Source organism: Pleurodeles waltl, chromosome 4_2 (genome assembly GCF_031143425.1).
Source record: "Pleurodeles waltl isolate 20211129_DDA chromosome 4_2, aPleWal1.hap1.20221129, whole genome shotgun sequence".
Taxonomy (NCBI): Eukaryota; Metazoa; Chordata; class Amphibia; order Caudata; family Salamandridae; genus Pleurodeles; species Pleurodeles waltl.
In genome coordinates, this window is record NC_090443.1 from 594136404 (window position 1) to 594164384 (window position 27981).

Here is a 27981-nt window from a genome sequence, read left to right on the forward strand (position 1 = left end):
CACACACCATACACACAACCAAATGCACAAGAAAACAAGTTATTCCCCCTAAATCGACTGAATAATGCAAGGACAAAATGAATTTACTAAAGTGAGTGCAACAATATCAAAGCAGTATAAAAATAACTTAGCCAATGTTACAGATATTTACAATTGTGCAGTTCAAGGGACACTGTCCAGTCCACAGTTTGCGTGGGCCACATGGCAACAGGCCAAAGACCAAGGCCCCACTTGTCACCTGCATCAAAACAGAGGGAGCACTGCAGGCACCTCAGTGGGATGGAGTGCACCTCAGCCGGGAGATGAAACAAGACCACTGGTTTGGGAGGGGGCAAGATGCTCTGTGCTTGGTCCTGGGGAGTGCAAGGCCACAGTCTCTTGCATGGGTGACTTGCCCACATGCTCTGGAGGGGGAAACATGCCCTGTGCTTGGTCCTGGGGGTGCAAGGCCACAGTCTCTCAAGTGGTTGACTTGCCCACATGCTCTGGAGGGGGCAACATGCCCTCTACTTTGTCTTGGGGAGTGCATGGCCACAGTCTCTTGAGTGGGTGAATTCCCCACTGGTTCTGGAGCGGGCAACATGCCCTGTGCTCTTGATCCTGGGAGGCTGGGGTTGGTGGGTGTCTTACCCACTGGTTCTGGAGGGGGCATTGTGCTCTGCGCTCTTGATCCTGTCGAGGTTGGGGTTGGTGGGTATCTTACCCGCTGGTTCTGGAGGGGGCATCGTGCCCTGTGCTCTTGATCCTGGGGAGGCTGGGGTTGGTGGGTGTTTTACCCACTGGTTCTGGAGGGGGCATTGTGCCCTGCGCTCTTGATCCTGGGGAGTGCAAGGTCACAGTCTCTCAGGTGGGTGTCATACCCACTGAATTTGCAGGGGGCAGGCCTCAGAGCAGCCCATGGAGGCAGGACTACATACTGTCTGCTGGCGGTGACAGCTGCTCAGTGGTGGTAGTGGTGCTGCTGCAGCAGCTGGTGGGGGGGAAGCTCCAGCCCATCCCCTGCAGCCTTGGATGGCTGCCCACTGGTTGTGGTGGTAGTGCTGCTGCTGCTGGTGGGGGAGGCCCCAGCCCATCCACTGCAGCCTAGGACTGCTTCCCAATTAAGGTGGTGGTGCTTCTGTTGCTGGTGGGGGGAGGCTCCAGCCCATCCCCTGCAGCCTCCGACAGCTACTTAATGGAGGTGGTGGTGCTGCTGCTGCTGTTGGGGGAGGCTCCAGCCCATCCCCTGCAGCCTTGGATGGCTGCCCACTGGTGGTGGTAGTGCTGCTGTTGCTGCTGGTGGGGGGAGGCCACAGCCCACCCCTACATCCTCGGACGGCTCCCCAATGGAGGTGGTGGTGCTGCTGGTGGGGGAGGCTCCTGCCCATCCCCTGCAGCCTCAGATGGCTGCACAACCATGGTTGGTGGTGGGGGCTCCATCAGAGTTCCTGTCCCAGGCCCCTTGCCCTTCCTGCCTGCTGGTGCTGGCTCCTTGGTCTTCCTGGTAGTAGCTGGGGCAGGCTCCTTGGTCTTCCTTGCAGCAGCTGGGGCAGGCTCCTTACCCTTGAGGCTGCCTGGTGCAGGCTCCTTCACCCTCAGGACATGTGACCTGGATCCTTTCCCACCATGAGTGGGTGTGGTGACTACTGGGCCCGTGGACTGAGTAGCTGAGGTGCTTGGCTGGGTTTTTGCCACCCTGGCCAAATGTGCAGGACGGGGGTAGGGAAGAGGTCAATGGTGGATAGGAAAAGCTTTTTAGGGACATTGGGCCAGGAAGAGGGAGAAGGTTTGGGAGTGGAGGAAGAGGGGGTGGTTGTAGGAGGTGTCTGTCTGCTGATTTTGGATGCAGGTGCATGCGCTGGATGCTGTTGTGAGTTGGATAGCTGTTGGGTGTCTGAGTGCTTCATTTTTTGTACTTTAGGAGAGGGGGACAGACACAGTGGGACAGAACACAGGGGACGTGTGCATGGCTGTTGTGGAGGTATCTGCAGTGTGGTGTGTGTTCTGCTAGGTGTGGTGGTGATGCTGGTAGTGGAGGAGGATGTAGTGCATGCATGCAGATGTGAGTGTAGACAGAACTGGGAGGGAGGTGGAGGAGGAGGGAGAGACAGTGGAAATTGTGGATGTTGGTATTTCTGCATCTAGATGGTGTTTGTGTGAGTGCCTGTGGGATGATGTGTGGTGCTTGTGTTTGCCTTTGCCTCTCTTGTGTGTTGTCTTGTGTGCATGCTCATCTGCCTGTCTGCTTGGGATGGGTTGGGATCGAGGAGAATGGGACTGGGGAGTGGAAGCTGGAGGGGGGAAGGTAGAAACAGGGACAATGGCCACCATCAGAGAGGTGTGAATGCCCTACAGAAATGCATTAGTCTGTTGTATCTGGGCTGCCAGCCCTTAGATGGCATTCACAAGGGTTGACTGCCCTACAGAGATGGATCTCAGGAGGTCAATAGCCTCCTCACTCAGGGCAGCAGGTCTCACTGGGGCAGGGCCTGAGGTGCGTGGGGCGAAGGAGATGCCCACCCTCCTAGGTAAGTGGGCACGGGCAACTCGATGAGGGGCTGTTAGGAGGGTCGTGCTGGTTCGGGGGTGTCGGCTGTACCTGTAGATGGGGTCATCACAGATGTGTCCGCCACCACCGGGTAGTTTCCAGCGGAGGAGGTGTCTGTGTCTGAACTGTCCCCTCCAGTCTCCGCCGTTGTGATCCCCTCGCCCTCTGACCCACTGTTGCCGTCACTTTTGGTGGACTCCGCCTCCTGGGTCCTGTGGGATGCAGCTCCCTCCGTCGCCGGTGCCTCTGCTCCTCCCTCAGATGATGCTACTGCACATAAGGACAGGGTGACAAAACAAAAAGGGGGTGGGGAGACAAAGGATACACTTGGTCAATGGCTGCACCAACACCACCGTTGGCGTACACAGCACACTCACACACAGGGTACAGGCCTACGCACTATGCATTGCACTATCAGTGATATTGCTAGCCACCAAGGCATGGGGAGGGGCACACACTAGAAAATCAAGCACACCTGGGACCCACACAGCCTTGATCAGTAGTGGATGCCTACGAGCTAGGTAGCAAGATTATCCCTTCTGGACCCTTGCCATTAGGGGACCTATGTTGCAATGTCAGGCCTGGCCTAGGGGCACCCACTGACACACATTCCCCATCCAGATGCCACCCTACTCTGCGTAAGTTGTAATAATGGGCACTGTACTCACACCCTAGTGGCTACTGTGATGGCTTCAAGCCCCCATCCAGCTCAGGATAGGCCACCGCCAGTGTGTGGGCCATCAGGGGAGTCAGGGTTCGTCAGGCCCTGCTTCCTCGTTGGGAGGCCATCCCCAGTTCGGGCTCCGCCATCTTCCGTGCCCAGCGTCTCAGGTCCTCCTAATGTTTCCGACAGTGGGCACTCCGCCTGCAATAGACACCCAGGGTCAGGGTCCGCACATCCTTGGCGATGGCACACCACAAACCCTTCTTTTGATGGGCATGGACCTGCAGAGGGAATACAGACAGGAAAATAGTATGTCAGACAGTCCTGACTGTTACACTTATTGCCCGCCATACCCATTCTCATCACCATTTACATACACATGGTCCAGCACAAAACCTGTACGCTGCCCAGGGGGCATCCACCCACCCCCCCTTACATGAGGCCTTCACACACCACTCCATGCATTCATGGCACATACATCGTGCCCACAGTGTACTCACCTGTTGGTCTGGAAGCCCATACAGCAGTCTGTACGCCAAAGTGAAGACAGGGGCACTTTCCCCAGTCACAAGGGCCATGGTAGGTTACAAACGCAGGTCACAACAGGACATGCAGTATAGGTCCTCTCCTGTGGAAGGTCAGGTAGCAAGAGAGGAAACAGATCGAAAATGGCGGTGACGTATGCACCAGTGCATACCATTACTGCTGACGTACATCACCATTGGTCATTGTAACCCATAGGGCCCAATGTTAACCAATGAGGAGTTGCACAGCGGTTCCCGTCCACCTCCCGCAACGGCACACAACGTCAGCGGAATTACCTCACTTCCACCTGTCCCTCCACACAGGACAGGCAGACGCCATTTCGGGGGGTGCAGGCCCTGGATAATTACTGCATCACTGTTTAAATTTGGACTTACAGGACAATTCTCACTGATCCATCACAATTTGACAGCATGCATCGTACTGTTGTTGCCCCATTGTTCAGTTTGTGACTGGCTCCTCACTCTTTTGTTCCTTAGATTGCTACCGCTACGGATGAATAGGAGATGGAGACATACTCCTGTGTACAGACCCCTGGTGGCAACACTGGAGGACAGTCACATAATACTCACCTATAGACTTGACAGGGCCACAATCACAGAGCTGTGTGCCCAATTGGAGCCTGACCTGATATCTGCTATCTGTCACCCTCTTGTGCAAGTTCTATCTGTGCTCCATTTCCTGGCAACTGGCTCTTTCCAAGTGACAGTGGACTTGGCAGCAGGAATGTCACAATCAATGTTCTCAATTGTGCTGACAAGAGTGTTGTCTGCCCTGACTAAACACATGTGCAGCTACATTGTATTTCCCCAGGTGGAAGATTTGGCCACAGTGAAGGCTGACTTCTATGCAATGGGACATATCCCCCACATAATTGGGGCAATTGATAGAACATATATTTCATTTGTCACACCCCGTCAAAATGAACAGGTGTACAGAAATCATAAGAGTTTCCACTCCATGAACGTACAGATGGTGTGCTTGGCAGACCAGTACATCTCCCATGTCAATGCTAAGCATCCTGGGTCGGTTCACAATGCCTTAGTCCTGAGGAATAGCAGCATCCCAAATGTGATGGCCCAGCTACAGAGGCACAGGGTATGGCTAATAGGTGAGCCCTGGTCCCCACCCAGTATATGTTGGTGTATGGTGAGGGCCATATGGGCTAGTGTGTGGCTAAATGTTGTCCCGCAATATTTGCAGGTGACTCTGGTTACCCCAACCTATCGTGGCTACTGACCCCTCTAAGGAATGCCAAGACAAGAGCAGCAGAACGTTACAATGAGGCACATGGGTGAATCAGAAGGATCATAGAAAGAACATTTAGCCTCCTGAAGGCCAGGATTTGGTTCCTCCATCTAACAGGTGGATCCCTGTGCTACTCACCCAAGAAGGTCTGCCAGATAATAGTGGCATGCTGCATGTTGCCCCAAGATGCCATGTCCCTTTTCTGCCGGAGGAGGAGGCTGGATATGCCTGTGTGGCAGCAGTGGACCCTGTGGACAGTGAGGATGAGGAGGCAGAGGATGAGGACAACAGGACAGCAGTCATCCGAAAGCACTTCCAATGACACACAGGTAAGTCAGTGTTACTTCACATTTCATTGTCATTATTTTGAAATTCTTTGGCACTGGCATGCTGTTATTTCCCACTTCTATGCCCACTTACTGTACCCTTTTGCAATTCATTTTACAGATGTTGGTGCCTTCAAATAGCTCCTGGTGTGATCACTGCAGCCAACTACAGGTCTTTCATATGTGCTCATTTACTGTACAGTTAAATGGCAATGTTTGTACATGGTTAAACGTATACATACTTAAAAAATGTGACATACTCCATACTTTTATTTTTTCCAAGGGTATTTATTGAAGTGCTAAGATCTTGAGGGGCAAGTGCAATAGGATGGGGTGATGATGGAGGAAATTCCAGGGTATAGTTCCAGCCTGTAGCACAGATGCATTGTCCATGGGGACATAGGAAGGGGAGTAATAGCAGTTCAAGGTGGACAGGTTGACAGAGTGGGCCACAAGGGTGACAATCAGGAGAGTCTCATTTTCTGGCGGGTGTCTTGGCAATGGTCTCTGGCTTCTGACTGGATTGCAGGGAACGTTTGCGAGGTGGTTCTCCTTTTGCAGGAGAAGGGTTGCTGGTGGCCTGTGAGAACTGTGGCCTTCTGTCCACTAGCAGCAGCGGAGGCGGAAGGCAGTTCAGATGTCTGGCTAGTGGCAGGGGCCCGCTGTTTTGTGGCTGCCTCCCTCATAATATTGGCAATGTCTGCCAGCACCCCTGCCATGGAGACTAGGGTCTTGTTAATGGCCAGCAAGTCCTCCCTGATCCCCAGGTACTCTCCCTCCTGCAGCCACCTGTTCTCCTGCACATTGTCCAGGATCTGGCCCATCGTGTCCTGGGAATGTTGTTATGCTCCCAGGATCTCTGCAAATGCCTCGTGAAGAGTCAGTTCCCTGGGCCTGTCCTCCCCCTGGTGCACAGCTGTCCTCCCAGTTTTCCTGTTGTCTTGTGCCTCTGTCCCCTGAACCGTGTGCCCACTGCCACCGACCCTAGGTCCCTGATTGTCATGGGTTTAGGGTGTGGCCTGGGGTCCCTGTAGAGGTGGACACATTGCTGATTGATGTGTGTAGGAAAGTACCATCTTGCCTGGCATGTTACCCCCATATTTCACTGTATATATGTTGTTTTAGTGTATGTGTCACTGGGACCCTGCCAGCCAGGGCCCCAGTGCTCATAAGTGTGCCCTGTATGTGTTCCCTGTGTGATGACTAACTGTCTCACTGAGGCTCTGCTAACCAGAACCTCAGTGGTTATGCTCTCTCTGCTTTCTAAATTGTCACTAACAGGCTAGTGACCAATTTCACCAATTCACATTGGCATACTGGAACACCCTTATAATTCCCTAGTATATGGTACTGAGGTACCCAGGGAATTGGGGTTCCAGGAGATCCCTATGGGCTGCAGCATTTCTTTTGCCACCCATAGGGAGCTCTGACAATTCTTACACAGGCCTGCCACTGCAGCCTGAGTGAAATAACATCCAAGTTATTTCACAGCCATTTACCACTGCACTTAAGCACCTATATGTCTAACCTTCACCTGGTGAAGGTTGGGTGCTAAGTTACTTAGTGTGTGGGTACCCTGGCACTAGCCAAGGTGCCCCCACATTGTTCAGGGCAAATTCCCCGGACTTTGTGAGTGCGGGGACACCATTTCACGTGTGCACTATACATAGATCACTACCTTTGTATAGCGTCACAATGGTAACTCCGAACATGGCCATGTAACATGTCTAAGATCATGGAATTGTCACCCCAATGCCATTCTGGCATTGGGGAGACAATTCCATGATCCCCCGAGTCTCTAGCACAGACCCGGGTACTGCCAAACTACCTTTCCCAGGGTTTCACTGCAGCTGCTGCTGCTGCCAACCCCTCAGACAGGTTTCTGCCCTCCTGGGGTCCAGCCAGGCTTGGCCCAGGAAGGCAGAACAAAGCACTTCCTCAGAGAGAGGGTGTTACACCCTTTCCCTTTGGAAAAAGGTGTCAGGGCTAGGGAGGAGTAGCCTTCCCCAGCCTCTGGAAATGCTTTGATGGGCACAAAGGGTGCCCATCACTGCATAAGCCAGTCTACACCGGTTCAGGGATCCCCCAGCCCTGCTCTGGCGCGAAACTGGACAAAGGAAAGGGGAGTGACCACTCCCCTGACCTGCACCTCCCAGGGGAGGTACCCAGAGCTCCTCCAGTGTGCTCCAGACCTCTGCCATCTTGGAAACAGAGGTGCTGCTGGAACACTGGACTGCTCTGAGTGGCCAGGGCCAGCAGGTGACGTCAGAGACTCCTTCTGATAGGCTCTTACCTTTCTTACTAGCCTATCCTCCTTCCTAGGTAGCCAAACCTCCTTTTCTGGCTATTTAGGGTCTCTGCTTTGGGGAATTCTTTAGATAACGAATGCAAGTGCTCATCCGAGTTCCTCTGCATCTCAATCTTCACCTTCTCCCAAAGGATCGACCGCTGACTGCTCAGGACGCCTGCAAAACCGCAACAAAGTAGCAAAGACGACTACTGCAACCTTGTATCGCTTCTCCTGCCGCCTTCTCGACTGTTTCCTGGTGGTGCATGCTCTGGGGGTAGCCTGCCTCCTTTCTGCACCAGGAGCTCTGAAGAAATCTCCCGTGGGTCGACGGAATCTTCCCTCTGCAACCACAGGCAACAAAAGACTGCATCACCGGTCCTCTGGGTCCCCTCTCAGCAGGACGAGCATGGTCCCTGGAACTCAGCAACTCTGTCCAAGTGACTCCCACAGTCCAGTGACTCTTCAGTCCAAGTTTGGTGGAGGTAAGTCCTTGCCTCCCCACGCTAGACTGCATTGCTGAGTACCGCGTGATTTGCAGCTGCTCCGGCTCCTGTACACTCTTCCAGGATTTCCTTCATGCACAGCCAAGCCTGGGTCCCCGACACTCTAACCTGCAGTGCACAACCTTCTGAGTTGTCTTCCGGCGTCGTGGGACTCCCTTTTGTGTCTTCAGGTTGACTCCAGTTCACTCCTCTTCCAAGTGCCTGTTCTGGTACTTATGCGGGTGCTGCCTGCTTTTGTGAGGGCTCCCTGACTTGCTGGGTGCCCCCTCTGTCTCCTCATCCAAGTGGTGACATCCTGGTCCCTCCTGGGCCACAGCAGCATCCAAAAACCCTAACTGCAACCCTTGCAGCTAGCAAGGGTTGTTTGTGGTCTTTCTGCGTGGGAACACCTCTGCAAGCTTCTTCACGACGAGGGACATCCATCCTCCAAAGGGGAAGTTTCTAGCCCTCTTCGATCTTGCAGAATCCACAGCTTCTACCATCCAGTGGCAACTTCTTTGCACCCTCAGCTGGCATTTCCTGGGCATCTGCCCATTCTCAACATTGTTGCGTCTCTTGGACTTGGTTCCCTTGTTTCACAGGTACTCAGGTCCGGAAATCCACTTTGGTTGCTTTGCTGGTGTTGGTCTTCCTTGCAGAAACCCCCTATCACGACTTCTGTGCTCTCTGGGGGTTATAGGTGCACTTTACACCTACTTTTCAGGGTCTTGGGGTGGGCTATTTTTCTAACCCTGACTGTTTTCTTACAGTCCCAGCGACCCTCTACAAGCTCACATAGGTTTGGGCTCCATTCGTGGTTCGCATTCCACTTTTGGAGTATATGGTTTGTGTTGCCCCTATACCTATGTGCTCCTATTGCAATCTACTGTAACTTTGCATTGCTTGCATTACTTCCTTTTGCTATTACTGCATAATTTTGGTATTGTGTACATATATCTTGTGTATATTTGGCATCCTCATACTGAGGGTACTCACTGAGATACTTTTGGCATATTATCATAAAAATAAAGTATCTTTATTTTTAGTATATCTGTTTATTGTGTTTTCTTATGATATTGTGCATATGACACCAGTGGTATAGTAGGAGCTTTGCATGTCTCGTAGTTCAGCCTCAGCTGCTCTGCTATAGCTACCTTCTATCAGCCTAAGCTGCTAGAAACACCTCTTCTACACTAATAAGGGATAACTGGACCAGGTACAGAGTGTAAGTACCCCTTGGTACATTACAAGCCAGGCCAGCCTCCTACAATGTGTCCTGGGGACAGAGGTGTGGGTACGCTGGGTGAGTTCTGTGGTGGTGTTTCCAGATGGGGGAGGCTCTGTGGTTGTCTGTGACTGGGCTTGGGTAACTGACTGTCCAGGTGTCCCTGATGGTCCAGGTTGGTCATCCAGGTGTGGGCCTCTTCAGTTGGGGAACTAGATATTTCTGGCACCTCCTCTCCAGTGACATTGGTTGGGATACCTGTGGGGATGTAAATGACGTGTTATTGTTTCTGTGTGTGACATATTGTGCATTGGTGGCTTGCCCTCATTGGTTGTATTTACCCTGGCAGCTTTCACTTGTGTAAGTTGGTATGTGGTGGGCTAGCTGATTCTCTCTAGTGTGCATGCTTTAGTGATAGGTGCCCATGCAGGGCTGTGTGTGATGCCCATGCACTGGTAGGGCATGCAGGGCTTGGTATTTGGATGAGTAAGATATGATGGTGGGGTGTATGGGAGGTGGTGGAGTCATGGGAATGAGGGTGAGGGTGTGTGATGGCATGTAGGTAGGGGGGTAGTGGTAGTATAGAGTTGACTTACCAGAGTCCAGTCCTCCTCCTACTCCGGCCAGGCCCTCAGGATGCATGATTGCCAAGACTTGCTCCTCCCATGCTGTGAGTTGTGGGGGAGGAGGTGGGGTAAACTGCCAGTTCTCTGTACAGCGAGCAGGTGTCTTGCTGCAATGGAATGTACCTTCCCCCGTAGGTCATTCCACCTCTTTCTGATGTCATCCCTAATTATTGGGTGCTGTCCCACGGCATTGACCCTGTCCACGATTCTCCACCATAGCTCCATTTTCCTAGGTATCGATATCTGCTGCACCTGTGCTCCAAATAGCTGAGGCTCTACCCTGATGATTTCCTCCACCATGACCCTTAGCTCCTCCTCTGAGAATCGGGGGTGTCTTTGTGGTGCCATGGGTGTTGTGAGGTGTATAGGTGATGGTGTGTATGGTAATGTGTTGGGGTGTGTGATGTGAGGTACGTGAGTGGTGCATACATGTGAGTAGCGTGTTGCTCTGTTTGTGTCAATGGCCTTGCTGTCTCTCTCTGGTGGCAATTGTTTGTAGTCGTAAAGGGTTGTGGATAATGTGGGTGTGTGTTTTATAGTGGAGTGGGTGTTTTTGGTGTGGTTTGTATAGGTGTCAGGTGTGTGTTGTTTAAATTGTCCAATGTGGTGTTGTTTTGTTTGTGGTTTGTGTGTATTTTGAGCGCGGCGGTATGTACTGCAAATGGTTTATCGCCGTTGAATGTCTGCTGTGGTGATTCGTGGGTCATAATATGGTGGGCGTTGTTCTGTTGGCGTAACGGTGTGGGTTTGGATACTGCCAGTTTATCACTGACCTTTTGTTTGGTGGAATTGTGTATGTGGCTGAATAGTGACGGATTTGTGTGTGTGTGTGTCATAATATGGAGAAAGGATATCCATGGCAGTGGCGGTATGTTGGCAGCAGTCATTGTGGCGATAAGAGGGATTTACCGTCAATGTCCTAATGAGAGTCATTGTATTTTGTATAACAGTATTTGTAATTTTAACCATTTTAACTGTTAGTGTTGTTTGGTTGATTATGAGATTTTATGGTTTGATATGTCAATAAACGACTACTAGTACTGGTGTTCAAGATCACACACGTATGGCGCCACATGGTTCGCATGGGCACCACCATCTTGTTTTTCTCTCTGTTTATGGTGCTGGGTTTTCAACTTTCAATTTGACCCAAATCCTTGTAACCTTTTACCCTTACACTCGATCTACCCCTATTTTTCATTTATTATCGTATTAGTGGTTTTTTTAGTCTGATTATTTTTACATTATTAAATTTTTGTGCGTGGGTTTTTATGATTTTTTTTATTTTTGTTTCTTTTTCCCTTATTTCGTCCTTCCTTCCCTTACCCCAGTGCCTCACCCAGCACCATGGCAGAGCAGGGCATCAGCGGCCACCTACCTTGTGGGTGGTTCTGCCGTAAAGGGGTGCAGCCTCAGCCAACCTTCAGCGAGGAAGAGGTGGCAGCACTGTTTTTTTATGTGCAGCTCCACCTCCCTGCCATGCTATCAGGAGATGGCAGGCTCGGGAGCAGTTACTTACTACGAGAGCATCAGCAGCGATAGACTAGGATGCGCCAGTTGGTCAGGGCTGCCTCTCAGGTTCAGCGCACCACCCAGCAGCTGATGCACCCCTGGGCAGATATCGACAGCACAGAGGACCTGATCGACCTGCTAGGCACTGTGATGCTGGGGCTTGGCAAGTATATTTTTATTGTGTTTGTGTTCCACAATGCAAACCTTTTTTCGTAGTAGCATGCAGCTTCTACTCAGAGGTAAAATACATTTAGTTTGTGTTAAAAATATTATTTATTATGCGCTGCAGTTAGAGCTAGGTAAGTGCTCAGCGCTACATCATCGCACTCATAGGTAGACACTCACTTTAGCTGATTATTTAAGAAGCCATTGCAACACAGACTTCTCTGTCCTGTTTCAATAGTGAATTAGTGATATGAGTCAGTTAGTGTTCTCTATGGCTTTATGTAGCTCACACAGTCCCAGGCATATTCACAGTGATGTGAGTATGCATGCATTGCAAAAAAGGGAGGTTGAGTTTGTCCATAAAGGGGCTTGAGAAATGATAATAGAGTGATAGATCATTCATTACAAAGTATTAGTTCCAAATGTAGTTTTTGTTCAGGACATTTGGAATAGGGATTTTAGGAGTCTAGCCAACTCAACGATAATTGATCCTAGTAGTATAGTACCATACACAGGGGGTCATTCTGACCCTGGCGGTAAAAGGCTCTTACCGCCGGTCAGAAGTCCGCCATTCTACCGCCGCGGCCGCGGCAAACCGCCACGGTCATTCTGACCCACAACTTCAAAAACGCCAAAAACCCGACATCCACGGAAGGCCGCCTCATCAGCGGTCAGCGATTAACTGGAGATGACCAAACCTCCACCGTCACGCCAACACGAACACGCCCATGCCATTACGACCCAGGAATCCACGCGGCGGTCTTTCAACCGCGGTATTCCATTGGCGGTACACACCGCCGCGGTCAAAATACACACACCTTTACAAAACACAGCCACATTGGACAATTCGAAATACACACACCTGATACACATACTAACACCACACCCACACATCCAATCAACTATAAAACACACACCCACATCACCCACAAACCCCCACTACTAGAAATTCGGAGAGAAGGCGAGAGAGAGAGAGAGAGAGAGAGAGAGAGCACAGCTAACACAAACCCCAACACACAGAGGAACACAACATCATCACCCACACCACATCCACGCACAAAACACCACACACCACCACACACACCACACTCATCACCACAAACACCACCCCACACCACCCCATGGCACCCCAAAGACACCCCAGGTTCTCGGACCAAGAACTCAGGGTAATGGTGGAGGAAATAATCAGGGTAGAGCCCCAGCTATTCGGCACACAGGTGCAGCACACCACAATAGCCAGGAAGGCGGAGCTATGGCAAAGGATCGTTGACAGGGTCAAAGCTGTGGGACAGCATCCCAGAAACCGGGAAGACAAGCGGTGGAACGACCTACGGGGGAAGGTGCGGTCAATGGTGTCAAGACACAACATCGCTGTGCAGAAGACTGGTAGCGGATCCCCACCCACTCCACCCGAATTCACATCATGGGAGCAAGAGGTCTTGAACATCCTGCATCCTGCGGGCCTCGCTGGAGTAGGCAGAGGAATGGACTCTGGTAAGTCTAATCCCAAATACTTCACCCCCCCCCAACCACCAGCATGCCAACCCGCACCCCCACCCTCACCCCCAACCCCCCAGCACACTTCCACCCTGCCAATGTCTCACCAGCACAACCCACCCAACACAACCCCAATCCCTGAATGCCAACACAAACCATGGACACCCATCACCCAAGCATGACCACTGCACAGACCCAACCCCCCCCAAACCACCCTCACAACTCCTCCCACAAGGGAATGCCAGCACTGGGGAACAAGGGCACCCACAAATTGCACGCCATGTCACACACAGAAGCAATAACCATACTCTTTTACCCCTGCAGGGCCCGAACGCCAACACACCGGCCAGGAGGGTCCAGATTTGTCCATCCCGCCCCCAGAACAGGCCCCCAGTGATGACAGCAGCTCTGTCGACCTGGAACCTGATGACCAGCCCGGACCAACGGGGACCTCTGGACAGTCGGTTCCCCACACACAGACACAGGCCGCAGCAGACCCAACCCCCTCTGGGAATACCAGCACAGCTCCCACCCAGCGGGCCCATGCCACTGTCTCCAGGACGCGTCAATCAGCGGTGTGTCCGCCACTACAGGGCACCCAGGCTGACCCACCACCCCAACAACAACAGGGACCTGGGGGCAGTGGTAGTGGGCACACCGTCCAGGGGACAGAGGCCCGGGGAAACAGGGCAACTGGGAGGGCTGCTGTGCCAGAGGGGGTTGACTGGCCCAGGGAACCCACTCTCCAAGAGGCCCTCACCACCATCATGGGAGCATACCACCGCTCCCAGGAGACGATGGTGACGGTACTGGCCAGGTTCCAGGAGATCCAGGCACAGCAGGAGGAACGGTACATGGGGTTCAGAGAAGAACTCCGGCACATCGGGACCGCAATGGGGACCATCGTCCTGGCCCTCAACCAGATAGTCACCACATTGCGGGACCATGTGGCACCCCAAAGGGCCCCTGTCACCAACCCGGACGACGAACAGCCTACCACCTCCGCCGGCGCAAGTGGACAGGAGGCCCCACAGCCCGACAGGCCACCAGAACCCCACCTCCTGCTGAAGATCAACCACCCCGCAAGCGGAACCTGAGATCACACAAGAAGACAGAGTAGGATGCCAAGACCCCCGCCAGCCTAAGATACCCCCTGATGTCATCCCACTGTCCCACATTGCCACCCTGTCCAACCTTGAACTGCCCCTGCTCCATCCTTCCACAGGCATATGGACATCGCACCTGTGCTACTGAGAACTGGACTCTGCCATGGACATGACTCCACCCCCACCCATCACCGTTTTACTATCACGGACCTATACGCAGCACTTAAAATAAATCACCAATTGCACTTCAAATGTCAGGAGTCTGCTTGTATTCTTTACAAATGTATTACACATAACGGTGCAATAATGTTCTTTTACATTGTGATGACAACATACCAGTGTCAAGAAGCATTAGTCCATGGGCAAACAAAGCAGAAGTCACGCTGTGGGTCATACAGCTCTGAAAAGGGAAGGGAAAGTCAAGAATCAGTTAAAAGCAACTGGGGGGAAACACAGAAAGTAGAGATGCAGGAGGCCCGAAGTAAATGTAAAATGGCGTGGGTGATTCTTACCTGGGTGCTACTGAAAATACTGTTGTATAACTGTGTCCCTGTTGTCCGTGTCGTCCCCGTCGTCTTCCTCTTCTTCACTCTCCACAGGCTCCACAGCTGCTACAACACCACCATCTGGACCATCCTCCTGCAGGAAAGGCACCTGGCGTCGCAATGAAAGATTGTGAAGCATACAGCAGGCCACGACGATATGACACACCTTCTTTGGTGAGTACATGAGGGATCCCCCTGTCATATGCAGGCACCTAAACCTGGCCTTCAGGACCCCGAAGGTCCTTTCTATGATCCTCCTAGTTCGCCCATGGGCCTCATTGTACCGTTCCTCTGCCCTGGTCCGGGGATTCCTCACTGGGGTCAATAGCCAAGGCAGGTTGGGGTAACCAGAGTCACCTATTAGCCACACACGGTGTCTCTGTAGCTGTTCCATCACATAAGGGATGCTGCTATTTCGCATGACATACGCGTCATGCACTGACCCAGGGAACTTGGCATTTACATGGGAGATGTACTGGTCAGCCAAACAGACCACCTGGACATTCATCGAATGGTAACTTTTTCTATTTCTGTACACCTGCTCATTGTCTTTTGGGGGTACTAAAGCCACATGGGTCCCATCAATGGCACCAATGATGTTGGGGATATGTCCAAGGGCATAGAAATCACCCTTCACAGTGGGCAAATCATCCTCCTCAGGGAAAACAATGTATCTCCGCATGTATTTCATCAGGGCAGACAACACTCTGGACAAAACCTTAGAAAACATAGGCTGAGACATCCCTGATGACATGGCCACTGTTGTCTGAAAAGAGCCACTAGCCAAAAAATGGAGTACTGACAGAACCTGCACCAGAGGGGGAATCCCTGTGGGTTGGCGGATGGGGGACATCAGGTCTGGCTCCAGCTGGGCACACAGTTCATGTATAGTGGCTCGGTCAAGTCGGTATTGAAGTATAATATGTTGTTCTTCCATTGTCGACAGGTCCACCAGCGGTCGGTACACAGGAGGATTCATCCTTCTCCTCGCAAGTCCCAGCGGACGGTGCCTAGGAAGGACAACATGGAGCACAGAGTCAAGCAACCCTCAGGTTCGTTCCCACAGCTTGCACATTACACGATTCGCTATGCATTGAATGGCTTGTATGAGTGGCAATGCAAGGCCTAGGCCTGTGTGACGCAGTAGAAATCAGGCCATGTGGGCCCTTGAAATGGCGGCTGCCTGACCTGTGAAGTGTGACAGTGGGATGTGAGGTCACTGCGCTGGCGTGGCTCACCGTGGTGGTAGGCGGTCAAAGACCGCGGCGCAAAGCAGCATTGGTTAACATTGAACCATATGGGTCTCAGGAGCCAATGACGATGTGCGCCGGCGGTCGCGGTACGCACCGCCGCGGTACGCACCGCTGCGGGCGTGACCGCCATTTTCTATCTGCTTAATCACTCGAGACCTGATCATCCACAGGAGAGGACCTATACTGCAAGTGCTGCTGTGAACTCGGTCTGGAAGAGACAATGGCTGCTGCGACTGGGGAAAGGGCCCCTGCCTTCACTTCTGAAGAGTTGGAGAAACTTGTGGACGGGGTCCTACCCCAGTATGTGCTACTCTACGGTCCTCCAGACCAACAGGTAAGTACACTGGGTGCACGTTGAATGGGCTATGCCTGGGTCGTGTATGGTGGATGTAAAATGGTGGGGTGGGGAGCGAATGAGGAGTGCAAGGCACGACAGATGAGAGCATGTGCCACATGGCAGGGTTGGGGAGGGGGGCAATCACATCTAACATCCAGAAAAATGTTGAATATTCCTTTCCCACCCCGTACATGTCAAATAGGTCAGCACCCATCAGAAAGTCGACATTTGGCGTGCCATCGCCAAGGAAGTCTGGGCCCTGGGGGTCCACACAAGATGGGGCACCCACTGCCGAAAAAGGTGGAAGGACATCCGCCGCGGGACTAGGAAGACCGCCGAGTCACTGCTGGGGATGGCCTCCCAACGTAGGAGGGGTACCAGTTGTACGTTGAAACCCCTGATGTCCCGGATCCTGGTGGTGGCCTACCCCGATTTAGATGGGCGCGTGAGGACATCACAGCAGACACAAGGGGGTGAGTACCAGCACATACTGCTATCTTTACGCGCAGTAGAGGTGTCTGGGTGGGGGAGGAGGGCTGTGGGTGACATTAGGCCAGGGCGCTTTCTGTTGTGTAGTCCCCTCCTTTAGGCATGGCCCTGTGCCCCCGCCCACCACCTCTGTAGGGTGCCAAGTACAGCAATCCATAGTCCTGCATCACCCATGTGCGCATATGTTGTCCATAGACCTGTTGGCCTAGTCACAAGTACTGAGTAGTGTACCCTGATTGCGCGGCGTAGTGCTGGAGGCTCCTGTGTCTGTCCTCTCCGCCAACAGTGTTGACAATGCATGCACTCAACCTGTTTTTATTTCTCCCCCCACCCTTTTTCTTTGTCTTCTTGTGCATGTGTGCATTAGCATCATCAGGCGGAGGAGAATTGGCATCGGAGCACGAGGGAGCTGCAACTCACAAGGCCCCGGTGGGCCATGGTACAGACACCGAGGTCACCAGTGATACGGAGGGCGAGGGGAGCACCACAACGGGGACCCGTGGTGACATCAGCGACACCGACACGTCCTCGGAAGGGAGCTCACTAGCGGTGGCGGGAACATCTGGGCCCCCCGCCTCTACAGGTACAGCCGTCACCCAGCGCACCAGCTTCGCCCTCCCAGCAGCCCCTCAGCCTTCGCTCCGTGCCCGCTCGCCCAAGAAGGCGGGCATCTCCTTCGCCCCAGGCACCTCAGGCCCTGCCCCCGTTACCCCTGCTGCCCTCATTGCGGAGGTCATTGACCTCCTCAGGACGCTCATTGTTGGGCAGTCTACCCTTTTGAATGCCATCCAGGGGGTAGAGAGGGAGGTGCATCGGAGCAATGCATACCTGGAGGGCATTCATTCGGGTCAGGCTGCCCATCAACGATCGTTCAATGCTCTGGCCTCAGCTCTGACGGCAGCCATTGTCCCTGTTTCCAGCCTCCCTCTTCTATCTGCCTCCACCCTGTCTCTGTCTCCTGTTCCTCAGCCTATCCCATCCACACCATCAGACCAGCCTGCACACACCTCAACACCCAAGGGCAGCTCATCCAGACATAAGCACCACAGATCACACAAGCATTCACCCAAGCAACACCCAGATGCAGACATGCCAACAGTCACTACCACCCCTGTGTCCCCCACCTCCTCGTCTCCCTCCTCCCTCCCTGTGACGTCTCCACTCACACCTGCATGCACACCACCATCAGCCAGTACTTCCAACACAAGCACACCCTCCAGTACAGTCCACCCACGTGCAGTCACCACCCCCACTGCCATTTACACGTCCCCTGTGTCCTCTCCCACTGTGTCTGTCACCCCCTCTTCCAAGACACACAAACGCAGGCAGCCACCCACCCAACAGCCAACCACCTCACGACAGCCTACGTCACAAGCACCTGCACCCAAAGACAGCACACCTGACTCTCCTACAACCACATCCTCTTCCTCCACTCCCATACCCACTACACCTACCCTTTACATTGGTCCTAAAAAACTTTACCTCTCCAAACTTAACCTCTTTGACCCACCTGACCCACCCCCTCCATCTGCTAAGAGTCCCAAGAGCACCTCAGCCACCACCAGCCCTGCTTCAAGTGTCACCGTTGTGCAGGGGTTTTGGAGTCCACCCTTCCCCAGCACAGATACATCGGCCAGCAGCAAGGGAACAGCCAGCCCCCCCCCTGGGAAGAGGACCCGTAAAATCAGGGGCCGCCGCGAGAAGACTGACACGGCTGCCCCCAAGGAGCCAAGGCCTGGGCCCTCACCTGCCACAACATCCAGGGGAGGCAAGGGTCAGAGAGCCGCATCGAAGGAGGGCAAGGGCAGCAGGGCGGAGAGGTCAGCCAGCAGGGGCGTGGACCAGGAGGGCCCCACAAGCCCCATCCCGGGTGTGAGGGAGGACACCCACGGTCCCAGGACTCCGTCACAGAAGGGTCCAGCAACTGCACGGTCGGAGGGCGACTAAGCAGGGAGTCCTGGCCAGGTCTGGCTCCCTTGGATGACTGGACAAGCACCGCTGAAGAGGGCCCTGCCGTGCAGAAAGACACTGCTGAAGAGGGTCCCGCCGTGAGGAGCACTGCTGAAGAGGGCCCCGCCGTGCAGAAAGACACCGCTGAACAGGGCCCCGCCGTGAGGAGCACCGCTGAACAGGGCCCCGCCGTGCAGAAAGACACCGCTGAAGAGGGCCCCGCCGTGAGGAGCACCGCTGAAGAGGGCCCCGCCGTGCAGAAAGACACCGCTGAACAGGGCCCCGCCGTGAGGAGCACCGCTGAACAGGGCCCCGCCGTGAAGGGCACCGCTGAACAGGGCCCCGCCGTGAGGAGCACCGCTGAACAGGGGCCCCGCCGTGCAGAAAGACACCGCTGAAGAGGGCCCCACCGTGAGGAGCACCGCTGAAGAGGGCCCCGCCGTGCAGAAAGACACCGCTGAAGAGGGCCCCGCCGTGCAGAAAGACACCGCTCCGCTGGACCCTTCCTGTCAAGCACCGCTCCGCTGGGCCCCGCCGTCTCAAGCACTGCTCCGCTGGGCCCTTCCTGTCAAGCACCGCTCCGCTGGGCCCCGCCGTCTCAAGCACCGCTCCGCTGGGCCCTTCCTGTCAAGCACCGCTCCGCTGGGCCCCGCTGTCTCAAGCACCGCTCCGCTGGGCCCTTCCTGTCAAGCACCGCTCCGCTGGGCCCGCCGTCTCAAGCACCGCTCTGCTGGGCCCTTCCTGTCAAGCACCGCTCCGCTGGGCCCTTCATCTCAAGCACCGCTCCGCTGGGCCCTTCCTGTCAAGCACCGCTCCGCTGGGCCCTTCCTGTCAAGCACCGCTCCGCTGGGCCCCGCCGTCTCAAGCACCGCTCCGCTGGGCCCTTCCTGTCAAGCACCGCTCCGCTGGGCCCCGCCGTCTCAAGCACCGCTCCGCTGGGCCCTTCCTGTCAAGCACCGCTCCGCTGGGCCCCGCCGTCTCAAGCACCGCTCTGCTGGGCCCTTCCTGTCAAGCACCGCTCCGCTGGGCCCTTCCTGTCAAGCACCGCTCCGCTGGGCCCCGCCGTCTCAAGCACCGCTGGCCCATTGGCAGTCCCGGTTCTGTGTCGGGCAGGCCTTCACGCCGCACTCTGCCCACCATGGCTCCTCCATGACCAGTGGTCTCTGTAATCCACCTGATGGACTGTGGCTTTGCACTCCCCAGCATGGCACGGTGGGCAACCCACCCACTGTAGAGACTTGTGAGACTGTGGCTTTGCACTCCCCAGGATGGTACGGTGGGCAACCCACCCACTGTAGAGACTTGTGAGACTGTGGCTTTGCACTCCCCAGGATGGCACAGTGGGCATGGTGGAGCCTTCGTGGATGTGGCGTCGTGGACTCATGTGGCTGGGGTGTCCCCCCTTCCCTTCCCCCTGAGGGGCCTGTTGTTTTGTCATCTGATGCCCCAGCAGTGTTCTCTCCAACGGACTCAGGTCTCCTGTGTGGGCTTTGCCAATGTGTTGATCCACTTTGGCCCACGGACAGTGGAAATTTAGGTGACTGTGCAGGACTTATTGCCTATGTATATCGGTTTCGTTATTTTCTTACTTGTTTTTTTACTATTCATATTGCTATTTTAACATGACTTCAAAGAACCTCTTATATACATAAATGTTGTTTCTCACTTTAATTATGTCTTTGCATTCTTCCGGGGGGTTTGGGTGGTGTCACTGTGACTTGGTGCTCTGCATTGGTGTGTAGATAGTTGGGGGGGGGTCGCATATGGGTGTGCCCGTAAGCTTTCCTCCTCCCACCTCCCCTGTGTCGTAGGTGCAGTACTCACCGTTGTCGTCTGCGCCGGCGTTCGTACTCGTGGTAGATGAGCAGGTAGACAATAGCCGGTAGGATGTGTAATACTGGCTCCATGCTGTCCTCCTTCCACGTGGAGTGTGTATAGGTGAGCGTTTTCCCGTTCGTAGTCTGTTTCCGCCATGTTTTTATCGGCGGGGCTCCCGCCCCGGAAAAGGTGGCGGATTGGTGGGTCGTGATAGGGTGGGCGGTACATTGTCTGCCGCCTGGCTGTTGGCGGTGACCGCCGAGCTGTTTGTCTGTCCCGCCGTGGCGGTCGGAGTGTTAAAGTGGCGGGCTGTGTTGGCGGTTCCCGCCAGGGTCAGAATACCTTTTTTTTGACCGCCTGCCTGTTGGCGGGTTGGCCGCCGCTTTATCACCGGCCGCCAGGGTCAGAATGACCCCCACAATCTGGTTTAAGTACAATGTTATTGCATTTGCCTGTTATCTGATGATTTAGTGGAGAGAAATGGTACCACTGATGTATTTGTTTATCTTCTTTATTTCTAATCTTACATCAGCACTCAAGGAAAGAAGGGGCACTGCACCAACAGGTTCGGCAGGAGCTGGGCTGTGCTAACCACCAGCGCTGATGGCTCTCCTCATGCCCGTTATTATTTCCCTAACTTTTTCTTCTCCCCACTTTTATACTACTTCTAATTTTGCCTAGTTTTTTCTAACTCCCCTGCCCAAGTTTTGTTTAATACCTGTTATCCCTGTATTATTTTTGTTTCTGTCTTTCATTGATCATTTAGATTTCTACCTCTTCATTGCTCTTCAATTATTCTGAGTCATTGTCAATTATAGCTAATAGCTCTGTCCTTCTATTATGCAAAGCTTTTGTTTGGTCTGACTACCTGGCTTTTCTAACATTCCAACAAAATGCCCAGAGTGATATTTTTGACAGAAGATACTGCAGTGCTAGCTGCACTGTAACGATGTATTACGGTTGCATTTTTTTAATTAAAAAATTAAGAACGGGAGGTACACCCGGCATCTAAAAACTGTATACTTTTTGTATAGCCGAACCAACCAGTTGAGCCAGTTCTAGTTTAACCTCTGCAGGAGCCGATGGAGCAGTACGATGGTAAGTCACATTGCTTGCTTATTGACAATTACTCTTACTCACTAGCTACAAGGGCATTGTCATGATCTGATTCATTAACCATCCACATTACAGTTATAGGGATGGTTGGGCTAGTTATGGCCTCTTTTATCAGCAACTCAGCAAAAGCACAACAAATGATGGCTTGATGGCAACATGAAAGAAAGAAAGGTTAAAAGAAAGGATAGGTGAAAAGAGTGAAAGGAAGGGATGTGTGGGTGGATGAAAAAGGATGAGTGAGTATTGGGTAAATGGATGAATGGGTGAAAGGATAATTGAAAAAAGGGTGGATTGTGTGGGTACTGATTGGATTGATAAACAATTGTGAATTTGAGTGAAGACTGGCTGAGAGAAAGCGAGGGGTAAATCATGGTGGCTATGAGTGTATATAGGGGAAGAATGAAAAGACGATTGAATAATTACTTAGCTGAATAAGATGCAGAGAGATCAGTAACTCCCCTTTATTCTTCTATAGCAAAAGCTCTACCTACCTGCCCAATCCATCTACCTTACTCTACAGTAGAGTAAGTCAAGTTTCTTAACTTTCCATACTGCCCAGTGAATTAATTTGTTGGAAAGAATTTGTGATGGTGGGTGAGACCAGTGAGTAAAGTGGGACTAGTAAGTGCCGATCTGATTTTAAGTTTGCCGTAGGGGAAAGCCTGTGACAAACATGCCAAATGCAATCTATATAGCCCATTCCTTTCCCTGTAGTGCAGTGAATAACTTTCTCCCTGTCTACCTATGGCACACAAGATAAATAAATCTGCATTTTCTACATGATGTATATGATGTATCTTTTCTATTCATCTGCCTCTTTGGAGTTATGGTTAAAACTAAACTAGGTGAAAGTCATGCAGGGAAGAGCAGGGCCATTGGAATTAAAGATGGATAATTGTCAGCTACAGCTTCCAGAGCTGCAGACAGTAGCAATGTCCTTGAAGCGCTGGCTAGCATGTCCCCAAATATTTGGCACAATAACTTGTACTCCATAGTGCATAATGCCTTCCTCATCATAATGGGCGGTTAATTTATTTTTATTTTTTCACTAAATGTGCCTGTTTAGTTACTAGAAAAGACTTTAAAAGAAAAAAAATGAAAATCACTGTTTCTTTTTATCTGGTCCTATTCTGCCTTAATTATTTTCTACCAGCTAATGAGTACTTTTTATGTGAGGCATGTGTAGGTAAACAAATAAAATATTGGCCCTGTGACTTTCCTAATCATAATCACATCAAATTACAATGTACCAAGGGAACCAGCAATGTAGTGATACTCAGCCACCCACTATGTGTTCGTTCAGAGCATTAATTACATTTTGTCTTTTGTTATTCTTATTTTTCTCCATATAGCTACTCCTGCCCGACGACTGGCACCAACCAGAAACAAAATAGCGGCCCATCTGTGGCAGCAGAGGCTGAGGAACATTCAGGCAGAATTTCAGTACCTGATGATCCTGGAGTAGGAACAGCTGCCTCGGACCCAGAATCCAGCAGAGCAGCATGCCAGCCCCCAGCCTCCTGGCCAGTACATCACCGGCACCATAGCCAGAAGTCAGAGTCCCTGACTCAATCTGCTGCTACACTCTCCCGCTCAAACAGGGCATTGCTACAACACATCCTGCAGTGCATGGACCGGATGGAGAGCTGGCTCGCCAGCATCGAGCAGAGCCTTGACCAGCCCCAGCCCTATATTGACGGTGCCCTTTCTTAAGCCTTTTTTATTTTTTTGTTTTGTTGGGAGGGACTTGTGGGTGGAGAGAGTGGGAAGGGATTTGGGCTGGATTTTGGATTTTTAGTTGGACTTTTTGGGGACAGGGTTATTTGTTTGGGGAGAGGGATGGAACTGTTGTGAGTGTAAAGGGAGGGTTTTCTATTTGTAAATAATAAAAGGGATAATATTTTTTATTTCATTTGCATCTCAAATCTTTATTTAGGTGTTTAAGACTTTTAGTTTGCACTGCTGTCTTTTAGTATAGATTGTTATTTTTCATATGCTAAAAAAGTGTATGTCATTTACATAGATCCTTGCTCTATTGCCTTCTGCAACTATTACTCACCACTAGGGGGTGATTGCCCTTGCCTCTTTTGCCTTCAAAAACCCAGTACACACAGACAACATCTTTTTCAGTAGGAGTTAATTGCTAACTAAACAAGTTCACTTGAATCCATAGTACTTTTCCTACCTGAATAGATGAAGTTAGAGAGTCTTCTTACTGCAGGTTATTTCCTAAGGTGGCATCTTAAGGCGATTGTAGAGGTAGTAGTAGCAGGCTAGTGTGCTAACAGGGAAGAAAGAAGATGCCACTCCCACCTACACAAACTCCAACTGCAAGATTAATTAAAAGGTTATCAATTGCTGCCAACTAAATTGAAAGAAAACAGTGAGTTTGTGGGTCATACGTCATAACTTTAGGAAGACTGAGACCAGACTACCACAATGACAGCATTAATCACACAATAAAGACGACCATGTGGTAACAAAATCTAGCAATATCAATTTCTTCTGGGCAATATTGGGGAGGTATAAAACTAAACGTAAGAAATCATAGAGTTAGAAGAAGTGGGCTCAGACTCAAGAGTGTTTGGACCAGGTTAAGTTTTATGGAATACACACACAAGGCATGAATGAAGATGTTGATGGGGCCAGTGTGAAATATTGCTCAGGCAATAGAAGGTAGAAGGTCATGAAGTGAGTTGGTGTTGCTTTCACCACATCCGCCCCAACAAGTATGTGATTCGTTTATGGTGCAAAATTAGGTCACACCTCAATTAATCACACAGCGGGGGAAGAGGGTTGAGGGCTCAATGAATGTATGGGAAAGAGGATATGGGGAAAGGTGCAACAAAGTCAAACACTATGCAAAAGAAGCTAAGCCAATATTTGTAAGGCCTCTGAGCAACACACCATCATCACTCCGTTATGGAAGGAGACAAATGGATAAGTAAGTCGGAGCCAGCTCATTAAATTAATTGGAAACAGTCCTTCTGCCCCAGCGAGACCTCATATAGCATATCCTAAATGTTATGTCTTCTAATTTTGAAATATGTAAAACTGAACATAACCCACCCAGTTCTAAAAATTATGATTGTTAAAAGGAAAATTATACTTTATTGCCAAATTGGGTGATGCATCTCCATTCTTCTTGGAATGTCCATCACTCTGGTACCTGTCTGAACCTGTCCGGTATGTAAGCTGGAGGCTTGAGCTTTCCAAATTTTGTGAGGAGAGGACTACGAGAAGGCCTGTATATTGCGAAAAACAGTAGCTGTGTTATAGAGTAAAGGAAAAAGACTAAAGAAAGCAAGGTAAGCTTCCTGAGGAGACAGGAGTGTACCAAAAAGAGCAGAGCAAGAACATAAGAGAAGTTTCACGTTTGAGCTAGCAATGCAGCAAACACGTACTCAGCAGCCTTTCCAAATAAATACACCTCTCTCCAGTTCACAGAGCTAAGTGAGTACCAGGTCTCAGAGTCTTCACCATCATCATGGGTTCTCTTTGAAGTCGATAACTTTCTCCTTTCTAGCTGTTAAGGTAGTCCCACCCTGCGTCCTTCCATCTTCATCCTCCTGGTTCAGAGTAACTCCATCTGTTAGAAATGGGGTTTTTGGTTGGCAGTCAGGTTACCCTCTGTCCAAGCAAGAACCCTCACTCTAGTCAGGGTAAGTCACACACAATCCAAAATTATCCTGTGCCCACCCTCTGGTGGCTTGGCACGAGCAGTCAGGCTTAACTTAGAAGGCAATGTGTAAAGTATATGTGCAATAAATCATACAATAACACAATATAGCACCACAAAAATACACCACACAGTGTTTAGAAAAATATATAATATTTATCTGGATAATTGCAGGTCAAAACGAATAAAGATGCAATATGAAATTGTAGAGATATCATTGAAAAATTATATAAAGGGGGTCATTCTGACCTCGGCGGTAAAAGGCCCTTACCGCCGGTCAGAAGACCGCCATAACACCGCCGCGGTCGCGGTAAACCGCCACGGTCATTCTGACCCGCAACTGGCAAACCGCCAAAAACCCGACATCAACAAAAGACCGCCACAGCAACGGCCAGCGAAAAACTGGCGATGACCAAACCTCCACCGTCACGCCAACAGAAATACGCCCATGCCATTCCGACCCAAAAATCCCCGCAGCGGTCTTTCAACCGCGGTATTCCATTGGCGGTACACACCGCCGCGCTCAAAATACACACACCTCTACAAAACACAGCCACATTGGACAATTCAAAATACACACACCTGAGACACATACACACACCACTCCCACACACCCAATTAAATATAAAACACATACCCACATCACCCACAAACCCTTACCACCACAATTGCGACTGAAGGACAGAGAGAGACAGCACAGAATAGAGTAGACCATCACACAGAGGCAAATCACAACATCACCCACACAATATCCACGCACAAAACACCATACACCACCACACTCACCACAGTCTACAACACATACACCACCCCTCACCTCATCCACACCACCCCATGGCACCCCAAAGACACCCCAGGTTCTCTGACGCAGAACTTAGGGTCATGGTGGAGGATATAGTTCGGGTAGAGCCCCAGCTCTCCGGGACACAGGTGCAGCACACCACCATTGCCAGGAAGATGGAGCTATGGCAAAGAATAGTGGACAGGGTCAACGCTGTGGGACAGCATCCACGGAATCGGGACGACATCAGGAAGCGGTGGAACGACCTACGGGGAAGGTGCGTTCCATGGTATCAAGGCACAACATCGCGGTGCAGAAGACTGGCGGCGGACCCCCACCTACTCCCCCAGAATTCACAGCATGGGAGGAGGAAGTCTTGCACATCCTGCATCCTGAGGGCCTCGCAGGAGTAGGCGGAGGAATGGACTCTGGTAAGTCAAATCTTCACTACTTCATTCCCCCCACCCCACCTGCATGCCAAATCATACCCCCACCCTCACCCTCACCCCCACCCCCATCACACCAACTCCTTGCAAATGGCTCACCATCACAACCCACCCATCCCAAAACCTAGCCCTGCATGCGTCCACAAAGCATGGACACCCATCACCAAAGCATGCCCACTGCACATACCCATCTCCCCCACAAGCCACCGTCACAAAAGCCCCCACAAGGGAATGCCAGCACTGGGGTACACGGCCACCCACCCATTACACGAAATGGCACAAGCAGAAGCAATAACCATACTCTTATACCCCTGCAGGACCCGAACGCCACCACACCGCCCAGGAGGGTCCAGAGATGTCCATCCCACCCCCAGAAAAGGCCCCCAGTGATGACAGCAGCTCTGTCTCCCTGGACCCAGATGACCAGCCCGGCCCATCGGGGACCTCGGGACAGTCGGTTCCCCACAGACAGCCACAGGCTACAGCAGACCTAACCCCCTCTGGGAACACCAGCACAGCTCCCACCCAGCGGGCCCATGCCTCTGTCTCCAGGACACGTCAATCAGCGGTGTGTCCACCACTACAGGGCACCCAAGTTGACCCACCACCCCAACAACAACAGGGACGTGGGGGCAGTGGTAGTGGGCACACGGTCCAGGGGACAGAGGCCCAGGGAAGCAGGGGAACTGGGAGGGCTGCTGTGCGACAGGGGGGGGGACAGGCCCAGGGAATCGACTCTCCAAGAGGCCCTCTCCTCCATCATGGGAGCATACCACTGCTCCCAGGAGACAATGGCTACGGTACTGGCCAGGTTCCAGGAGATCCAGGTACTGCAGGAGGAACAGTACATGGGGTTCAGAGAGGAACTGAGAAACATTAGTTCCGCAATGGGGACCATCGTCGTGGCCCTTAACCAGATAGTCACCACATTGCGGGACCATGTGGCACCACAAAGGGCCCCTGTCACTAGCATGGACCCAGACCAGGCTACCACCTCCGCCGGCGCTAGTGGACAGGAGGCCCCCACACAACGACAGGCCACCAGAACCCCACCTCCTGCAGAAGAAGAACCACCCCACAAGCGGTACCTGAGATCTCAGAAGAAGACAGAGTAGGATGCCAAGACCCCCGCCAGCAAACGATACCCCCTGATGTCATCCCACTGTCCCACATTGTCACCCTGTCCAAACTTAAACTGCCCCTGCTCCATCCTTCCACAGGCATATGGACAATGCACCTGTGAGACTGAAAACTGGACTCTGCCATGGACATTACTCCACCATCACCCATCACCGTTTTACAATCATGTCCCTAAATTTAGCACTTTAATAAAATCACTAATTGCACTTAAAAAATCTG